The sequence below is a fragment of the Apteryx rowi genome, unplaced genomic scaffold (genome assembly GCF_003343035.1).
Source record: "Apteryx rowi isolate R43461 unplaced genomic scaffold, aptRow1 scaffold_774, whole genome shotgun sequence".
In the NCBI taxonomy this organism is placed as follows: Eukaryota; Metazoa; Chordata; class Aves; order Apterygiformes; family Apterygidae; genus Apteryx; species Apteryx rowi.
In genome coordinates, this window is record NW_020451065.1 from 301,614 (window position 1) to 311,236 (window position 9,623).

Here is a 9,623-nt window from a genome sequence, read left to right on the forward strand (position 1 = left end):
GTCACATTTTTTTCCCTTAGTCATCTGACCTAATCTAGTGTCCTGAGATACTTATACAGACGCTAACATCAATACAGATTCTCTGTCAGTATCACTCACATTTGATCCTTTTTCTATAAACTGCTACCACTGTTCTGGCCCAAACCCTCATTCTGATTCCCTTGTTTTATACAAAACACTCGTTTTATCATTCAAAAGGCTTCTCGCACAAGCACAGCAGTAGGAGGGCAGGTGCAACAGCTCAGCAGTGTGACTTTGATTAAACCATTTCTGAATGGTGGAGGAAGAAACACAAGGCTATCTAGTTTGGTAAGCAATGAGGCATCCATAATTTCTAAGCAAAATGCCTGTGAAAATTGGGGGAAGGGGGAAGATAGTAATAACTGGAAATCCATTTCACTTGTATAAAAGTGTTAATGAGTTGTTTATCTGCAGACACACTGCAGACTTCACAAAGGCACACGAGTTACAGCAATTAATTACCAGCAGGGTCTGGGAGACTGTCTCTGTAATTAAAACCTGTGATCAACCAGCAACAATGGAGGATTAAAAACTGAACAGTAGAACACGGACATATATATTTTTCTTTAAAAAGATAACATGGTTTTGTGTCATAGAGCTCTGTAATAAACTGATTGTCATTTTAAAAGGTGCTATTGTTTAAGCAACAGATACATTTCTAATATGTAAGTGATAGCTTTAGGGTGAGTCCATTTTTTTACCCAAGTAGTTTATCTGTCAGTAGAAGCAGATACATGTCAAAGCCATGCAAGAATGTATATCAGAACTGGCAAATAGTTTTGGATAAAAAAATAGCGATAGAATTGAGAAAAAAATCAGTATCTTCAGAATGATTTCATTCATTTTGGAATGGTACTTCATGTCCTAATATTCCTGTTTTAATTAAAAAAAAAAATCCCTGAATCCAAAGTATTGTGTTGATTTAAGGTAAATACTTTTCTAGTTCTTACAGTAGTAATAGATAGCAATATGTTCCCAGTGTATTCTGTGCTCCCCAGAACATTAAAAGTTTTTAAGGACTGAACGAGGGATAAATAAATTCAATTAAACAGAAGCATCTTAACAACAAAGAAAAAAAAAGTGACAATGCTCTAGATAAACAGAAATTATTTAGCATTTAAATGTTTCAGTTCATCTGTGAAAAGCACACTGAGCATAATAATAGAGTAGCACTGAATTAAACTTGTACAGCTCTGGGGGTACTGGAAGCATCCCAGAAATTTTGGCCTGGGATCCTTCTTTATGACATTTTTTGAAAATATATGATTGCTGAAGCAGTGAAGACCATTCCCAAGATAAAAGTACTCATCATAATTATTTTCATAGGCTATTTTTGACATAGTAGATTGATTGAAAATGATTTCCAGCAAGTGTTTTTTAACAGTGACGCATCTGTCTTTTACTGTGAATAGTTCGGCTTCCAAAGATTATTATTTAAAATTATTCATAACGTCTTCTCAAAAATATTTTTGGCCGGGAGATTGTTCAAGGGAAGTGGTGAGTATTGTCTGGGGTATTTCTGAGCTGTGTTCATCACAGATAATGATCATGGCATTTTCTGTGCTCTGCTTAGTGGCTGACTTAACACCTACAATCAATGTTTTGAAAGCAATGCTTCCAAGGGTTAACTGAAGGTTTCATTTCCACTTTTTGCAATAGTCACTGAAGATCAACTGTTTTCAGGAATATTGTAGCCAAGAAACCAACAAATAGGTTTGCTAAAATGTTTCCATGCAGAAAACAGAAAAATGAGCAGAATAAAGTTCAAATTGATGCCAATAAACTGTATTTAGTACAGTACAGTCTGTTTCACATAGCTGTGCTCAGAGGTGAGGAAAACATTTTTCTCAATTTGGTCTCAGAAAACTGTCAGGAAACTTCTAAGAACTCCCTATAACAGAGTGAGCTTAAAACAGCAGGGATATACAGCTCCATTTAAGTACTTTATAGCAAAGAAATAAGGGACCATATGGAAGTTGCTTACTACAGAAGGTATTCCCTTTCCATATGTGGCGAGTTACAAATTCAAAGCAAAAAGTTGCATGAAATGGAGCTGCAACTCTATATCTAAGCATGTAACTCAATTATAAACTGGTATCTTGGCCATTGGCCACAATACAAGAAATTTCCAATTAATCAGTTTAAAAAAAGAATTCAAATTTAAAAAATGAAAAGTAAAAATTCAAGACAAGCCCTTAATTACAACCTAATGACAACATACAAATTCATTTTTCTGAAATATTGTTGCTAGAGAGTACTTTACCCTTCTAGTTACAACAGTAAAAGATTGTTGATGTATGAATGGGGAGGGGTGAGACCAACATTTTTTACTCAGTCGACAGTCTAGTTTTTGTAGGTTTTCTTGATCTGAACAATTTTTCTTTTCAGAATGGAATCTACCTAAGCCTCTTACCTTATAACATAGCTAGAAGAAGCTAAATTAAGAAGCAACAGGAATGAACAAATGCTCGTACAATGAAAAAGCAAATAAATCTTCGATCATGCAAAATAAGGTTTGTGAAGAAATAAGGATTTACCTTGCACCTTTCTACCCATGCTTATTAGTTTCATTCCTTTTTAAAGCAGGACATGCGTAAAAGAGACAAAGTCAAACTACAGCTACAACCTGTATTTAACACCCCAGTGTCAAAAAAAAAAAAAAAAAATCAGAAACACATGTGAAATCATGGATGTTTTTGGATTTACAGATGTCCATTACAGTAAATTTAAAAAAGAAAATGCTTACCACCAGCAGAGTCCAGTCTGCACCAGAGAAGGTTCAAAACTTTACGCTGTGAATTGAGGCTGAAGAAAAATTCATTACTAAATTAGCTCAGCTGAACTTAAGATAGCCTAGTAGGAGACTCTCCTTTCTACCTGTTAATTTAGACAGTGAGTTCTCTCTAGCCCCACAGCCATCTGCAGCTCTTTAAGCTGTCATATTTGGTTTGATTGAAATGTTCACATAGTAAATAAAAAAAGAAAAATCTGGAACTTTGAGGCAGCAGGAATCTTATTGACAAGTTTTGTAAAAATCTAACCTATTAAAAAAAAAAGCTACAAAATGAAACCAGTTTAAAAACATTTGGACGGGGTAGGTTTTATTGAATCATGGATTGTGTAGTAACTGGTTTACAAAGGTCAGCCGACTGTGTTATCCAAGACAATTACAAATGTCACCCCAACACATTTATAATCTGAGTCTTTTGTAGTATTATTTGGAATCATCCTCCAAATAGTCACAAAACAATGAAGATTTTTCAAGTTGAATCATTATTCAAGCATTGCTGTCATCTTCCTAATGTCACCACACCAACCTGTCAGTACACTGTAATGGAACACATTTGTACAGCAGTTTATCAGAGTGCCTTGTACTGGAATACTGTAACTACCAGCAGTCTTGAAATGCTTTCTTGAGTCTGTATATTTGCTATGCCATTTTCACATTCAAAGAGCTCTGTGATAGGAAACCTGCTCCTGTGCTTATGGAAACATTCAGTAATTTTACCAAAACAACAAATGAAACAAAATACATACTCTCAGAGTAGAAACACAACTACACATAGTAAGGCATACATACTGTAACATCTGCCAATGCATCCAGCTAAAAAGCATAGAAGAGATACATGCTTTATGAAAAATCATGTCTTCTATTCTAATCTGTAAAATGATTATAAATTTGCATAAAAAATCTTGGTTTAAAAGGCAGGCAAGTTAATACCAGTATTTTTCTGCTCAGTAGAAATTCTAGGTTGATACTACTGTATTTGATTTCCCTTATGAAAAATATGGGACAGGAAAAGCAGTGGCTCCTCAGATCTACTACACAAGACAAATCATAATTCTGAAAAATCCCTGGGAATTTCAATTTTATATGGCTGCATGTCTTAGCTTTAAAAACATCTGAGGATTTATGATCCACTTGCAACGCAACAGTAAAATTGTGGGTGTATAGAAGCACTTCATAAAATCCTTGCATAAATTTTTACATGAATTTTTTTGCATAAATTAAAGAATGTGAAGTTAACAAAGCAAAACCTGGTAATATTAACAATGTTTTATTTCTCATTCTAGCATGACTTTTTTTCCCTTAAACAGCAGCATATGGCAAGTTCCTCTCTTTTTAATGGCACAAAGGGGTGATACTATGTTACTGAAGAATCCCATCCTGCAAATTATTATGTCCTATTACTTTCTTTCACAATGTACACAGGTAAAGGATCTCTTTTCTCCTCTCTATAACTTGCAATAATTTAGTAATAATTCTTTTAATCTAAACAATGACTACCATTTCACTGTAGTGTTAAATTCACAAAGTGCATAAAAATCTGACTTTGAAAGCTTTGTACTTTCAAAATATACACTATAATTCTGGTTATCTGTTGAACTCATATCTTTCTTTTAAACTAAAGTAAATTTAAATCTGTATCACCAATTATTATGACTACAATTTTTGTATCTATAAAACAAAGAAATAAGGAGCCTAATTCTTCTTCCACTGGGGCTTTTGATGTGAAACTCCACCAAATTCACCATGAATCTTTCCATTGGTTTTTCCAGAGTTTGATGCAGTTGTGAAACAACTGAGTCTATGGTGTATTGCATAAATATACACAGAGAAGTTTGATACAGAAAAGTTATTTCATACAAAGGCACGTATATCAAATGGTACCCACAAAGCCTGCTCATTACAACCCAGCCTTTCTGCAACTCCTTTCTGCAGCGGGTGTGTACTATTAGGAGATCTACACAGACTCAGAAAAAAAATTCTCCTTCCTTGTTTTATCTTCAATAACAAGAACGACATATGATGTGACAAGACCATGTCTTCTGATCACGTACTACTAAGTATTGTATATATTCCATACAATAAAAAGGAAGCAAAATATTTTTAACAAGAAAAATCATGTGACCATCATAATTAAAAAAATATCCTGCTATAAAAATGCTGGTTTCCTATAAAGCATCTTTCATCTGAACGTCTTAAAGCATTTTATCTACTATAATCCTACTGAAAATTTTCCCCTGCTTGAGGGGTAAGTTTTTATTGGATGATTAGCAGAGAAAACAGAGGAACAGGGGGATAACTTACAATTCTTAAAGTTGTATTTCATTACTGGCTCATCATGATCATCATGGCATACCATCTGCATCACATATATTTTAGCGTGTCACAAACCCACTGCAGAATTATTGATGATAAACGCTGAAAAAACAGCACTCTTCCTCACACACGTATACATATGTGCATTTTCATGCCTATGGTGGTGCAGCACAAGTTTTGCTCCTCCAATGAAAACCTGGATGCAAGATCTGATTTTACATGCAACAGATGTAACAAAACTGCCATTGCCAGATAGTATCAGAAGACCGAAAGATAATCAGAGTGAGATAATTTGTGACTTGAGCCATCAAATATGTTTTCTTGCAATATGTGAAGCCAGGAGAGTTTTTGCAGAGCATTTGCAACCAGCAGAGTGGATAAAGCATGCAAAAGAACTAGAGTCAATTTTGGTACGATCAGTTGAACAGCTGATGTTCCTGCACACAGTGATCTCATCTCAAATGTCATTAAAAAAAGTAACATAAGAAGCTGTTCTCTTCCCTACCTTGCATTGTGTTCTTTTACAGGAAAGCAGAATTGCACAAAACAAAGTATTGATTCACATTCAGAAAGATTGAACTGGGGCATTTTATTCTCCCTCATCTGAGTTTCTCTTGGCCTACAAATCTATACCACCCAAGATCACAAATCACAATATTTGTTTTTCAGTGCATGTTATTTTTCATGCTGTATCAGGAACGCCTATCCACAGCTGGCTCCTCTAGTCCAGTTTTAATTTTTCTACCAAGGGATGGCCTAAAAGAGGGAGAGGTTGGTGGACTCTGAATGCATTTTTATTTTTCATAAATGCATTGTGCATTCTATATACTCTGTCCCATAATCCATCTCCCCGTTTCTTCCTTCTCCCTCTTCTAGTCTGGATGAATTCTCCACCAGCCCTAAACTAGTTCCGCTGGGGTTGCATACAACTGCCACTATTTGCTTTCACATTACTGGTGGAGCCAGAGTGCAGTGCAATTTAGTCACTCCCAGGAGATATACTGTTAAGAGAAGAAGATTTGCCAATATAAATTTGGAGGTATAAAAGAAGGTATTTCTGGGTTAAGAAATCTTGGATAGTTGTAGACAAGGATCAACTTGCCCTACCTCTTGGAGGCTATAATATTTTCCCAGCTCCCTCTCTATAGGGCCCAATAGCTAGCAGCTGCATTTGGCAAAAGCCTATCTTCCAGAGTCTGAATGTGGAAGAGTTTTGCTCATCTATCATGTTTATTATTATAAGATTTGGCAATAGCCACCACACTCTGTAACTATGTGAAATAAGGGATGTGTGAAGATTTAATGCTGAATGTCTAAATGCAGCTTGCAAATATATTTCTACAAGAATAAACTTGCTTTTCAACCTAAAAGGTATAGAGTATACATTCCTTTAGGACAGTGATGAAAATGAGCATAGAAATCTCCATGTTGACACGCTCAGATTGGTGCCACTATTTTGATCTAATCAGGAAAGGAAATGACTTACAAGACTTACAAGCAGGGGTCAACAGCTTCAGTGAAGCACCAGTCGGGGGTGTTTCCATGGCTGGACTCTCATGGCAGCATTCAGTCACATCTATAGCACCTTCTCAGTCCCCCAGCTGGTTAGAAAAAAGAAAGTCAAAGATCAAAGTAAGAAGAAAAAGGTTATAGTGAAAAAGTTGAAGAAAGGCTATTTTCTTCTTTTCTCATAAACTGTTGATGACAAGTCTGCTTTGTTCCTTCATGGATTTCCACAGCACCTCCTACACAGTTCTTTTCTGGCTAAAAGATCACTCACTTCAATTGTTCCTTGTAGATCATTAATGCTTTTGCCTTCCAGAACTGTTTCCCCTTGGAAAATGCTGTCACCTTCTGATTATTGCCATTTATTGCCACTACACAAACCACTCATAGCCACCCAGGGAGAGCTTTTAATGCAAAAGACAAAGATGCAGGTGGGAAGTTCTTCTCACATGTCCAATTTTGGGAAAGTGGGAGAGAGTGACAAGAAGGAGCAGCCTCGGGCACACTTCCAGGTGGCTGGGTGCAGGTATGCCCTCCAGCCATATTTTGGCTCTGTGGAAGAGGAAAGTACCACTCAGGAAAGCCCAGAGAGTACCACTGTGCACCCTAGCAAGCTATCGCTGTTCCCTGTGGCAACACTAGTGCCCGTCTAGGACAAGGCAGGATGCCAGAGCCTCGCTGAGACGATATGCAGACCGTCACACCATCTAACTTTAGCCACCGAACTCAGGTGGCTGACAGTGAAAGTCAGTCTCACGAGGCTTCCCCTGTGGTTCACATCTTCCACGGGGCGATTCAGAGATAGAGACTAATTTAGGGATTGGTATTAGGGAATGTGAAAACACTCACACTTTTGGCCACTAAAGCTCATTAGGATTTTACCCACAGGTCTCTTCCAAGCAATGGCATGTCAGCAGCTTAGTGCCCCCCACACCACGACACAGCATTGACCTCAAATGCTGCTGAGGGCACTGTACCTCCGGGGCCACCCAAACCACTCACAGCCACATCAAAGGGCTCTCCCCAGAACTCACTGAGGAGTTTTCTTTATAGTCTGCCCATCTGAAAAGTACAGTGGCATTAAAATGTATACACAGAATTTTTTTTAAACAAACAAAACCTCCAAGTCTGACAGGCAGGGGCAGAGATGGGATTAGGCAAACATCCTACACAGAAGGTTCCTCTTTCTGTCTGTCAGCTTTAAGTGCTTTCTCTTGCAGAACTATACAGTACTGAGCCGGAAACAGCTATTTAAAAAGTGATTATAGTGTGACATTTTTGTTTGACCTAACATCAAGCTGCATGCAGCTTGAATGTCAGCAAAGTTATTTACTATAGGAACAGACAGGTCCTAGCACGCTTAAATGTGCGCGGTGTCTTAAATCTGCTTGCTGTCTCCACTCAGTGCACATGAATGACACTGAGGCCAAGATGCAAAGTACAGCGTTCCATAAGCTGGGATGATTGACTAATATGTTGGGTGGCACAATGCATTCAGCTAGAGGCTCCCAGGGAGGAGGACAAAATAATGGATAATTAAAGTCAATCTCAGGTTAGAAAGCACAGGCCCGTGCAAAAGGTTTCCTTGGATTAGCAAGAGAATGCCAATGGACCTGTTTCTTCCTCGGATGTTTGAGGAGGTCAAACATTTGGACAAAAATAACAAGTTTTTTTTGTTTGTTTGTTTGTTTGTTTTTGCCAGTGCATGAGATGCATCAGCCACATGAGACAGGAGGGACCACAGCCCTGAGCTAGTGCTACAGTTTGCGCCTACAGCAGTCTCCTTCAAGCTCGCAGCCTCTGCAGTACAGCCCGGTGGCCTCAGGACTCTGGACACACAGGGATGACAGAGCCAACTCACGCCGACCAGTTGAGGCTGCCATGTGGGGTCACCAAGGGGAAGAGAGGCTTCAGAGATGTATCACCAGTGTGTAAAATAACAGCCGAGCAGCGGGGGAGCAGGAGGCGGCAGCTCATTATGTGCATCTCTTAGTGTGTGAGAACCAACAGGAATGATGTGGGTCAACATCCTGCAAAAATGTATAAGCATATACAGTTATAAAGTTATATATAAGTTGGCTTATCATGAGCTCTCCCCGGAAGACAATGAACTAGTTTACAATGGACAAAGACAAGTATGCTTAGAGGTCCTTAATGGGACTACAGCCATACAGTTGGACAGTGTTCCAATCTGATTTTCTTTTCAGAGCCCAGAATAACAAACAAATCAGTGTGCCTTTATTTTGAAAAATATTGCTCACAGTAATAAGGGTGGGTGGGGGAACTCAAAAGGAAGCAGAGCTGGGATAAAACTTCCATTTTGTTCTTTCTTGTATGTTAGAAAAAAATTTACATTATAATTCAGAGTGCCTTTGTGGGTTTATTTTTCTTTACATTGTTACATGCCTGATCACATCTGATTTTGGAAGCCAAGCAGAGTCTGAGTTGGCTGGCATTTGGGAGACTGTTGAAAATGCAGTAGACTTTGGACAGGATATGTATTCTCATTATATGAATATACGGTGCCTAACAGCATGATTTTTTTGTGTGTGAACAAGAACACTCACAGTTTTCCATACTTCAAAATACTGCCCTGCACCAGATACTGACCGAAAATAACAGCATGAGTCTTAAGTGAGCGTGTTTCAAATGAAAAAAAAGGAATGCTTGTGAATACTAGTTACTATTCTCCAAAGAGCACAGAAAAACCCTTTGAGCAAACTGATCATCAGGTCATTAGAGATAGGAAAGAAATTCTTTAATTTCTGTCTGTTTGCTATTTACTTTACTAAGTGCTGACAGTGGCAGGGGACTGTGAAAATCCCTTCAAAATTTATTTAAGTRTAATAAGTGTAAACAATATAAGCTTTCTAATAGAAAAGATATGAGGGGCAGACATTTTTCATTTTCATTTTATTTGGGGTTCCCTGTTGTTTTTGGTGTTTTCAGTAACAAAGGGCTTAATTATCATATAAAGGTTCCTTACTTCTTG

The 9,623-nt window shown here is 37.8% G+C and overlaps 1 long non-coding RNA gene across 1 annotated transcript; it reads right to left on the minus strand.

Moving 5' to 3' along the window:
* Positions 1-3,154: 3,154 nt before the first annotated feature.
* Positions 3,155-8,568, minus strand: LOC112976863. The gene is made up of 3 exons (XR_003257196.1): positions 8,493-8,568; positions 6,612-6,726; positions 3,155-3,349 (listed from the first exon to the last, which is right to left on the minus strand). It is a non-coding gene; the product is annotated as an uncharacterized LOC112976863 (long non-coding RNA).
* Between the last annotated feature and the right edge of the window lie 1,055 nt (positions 8,569-9,623).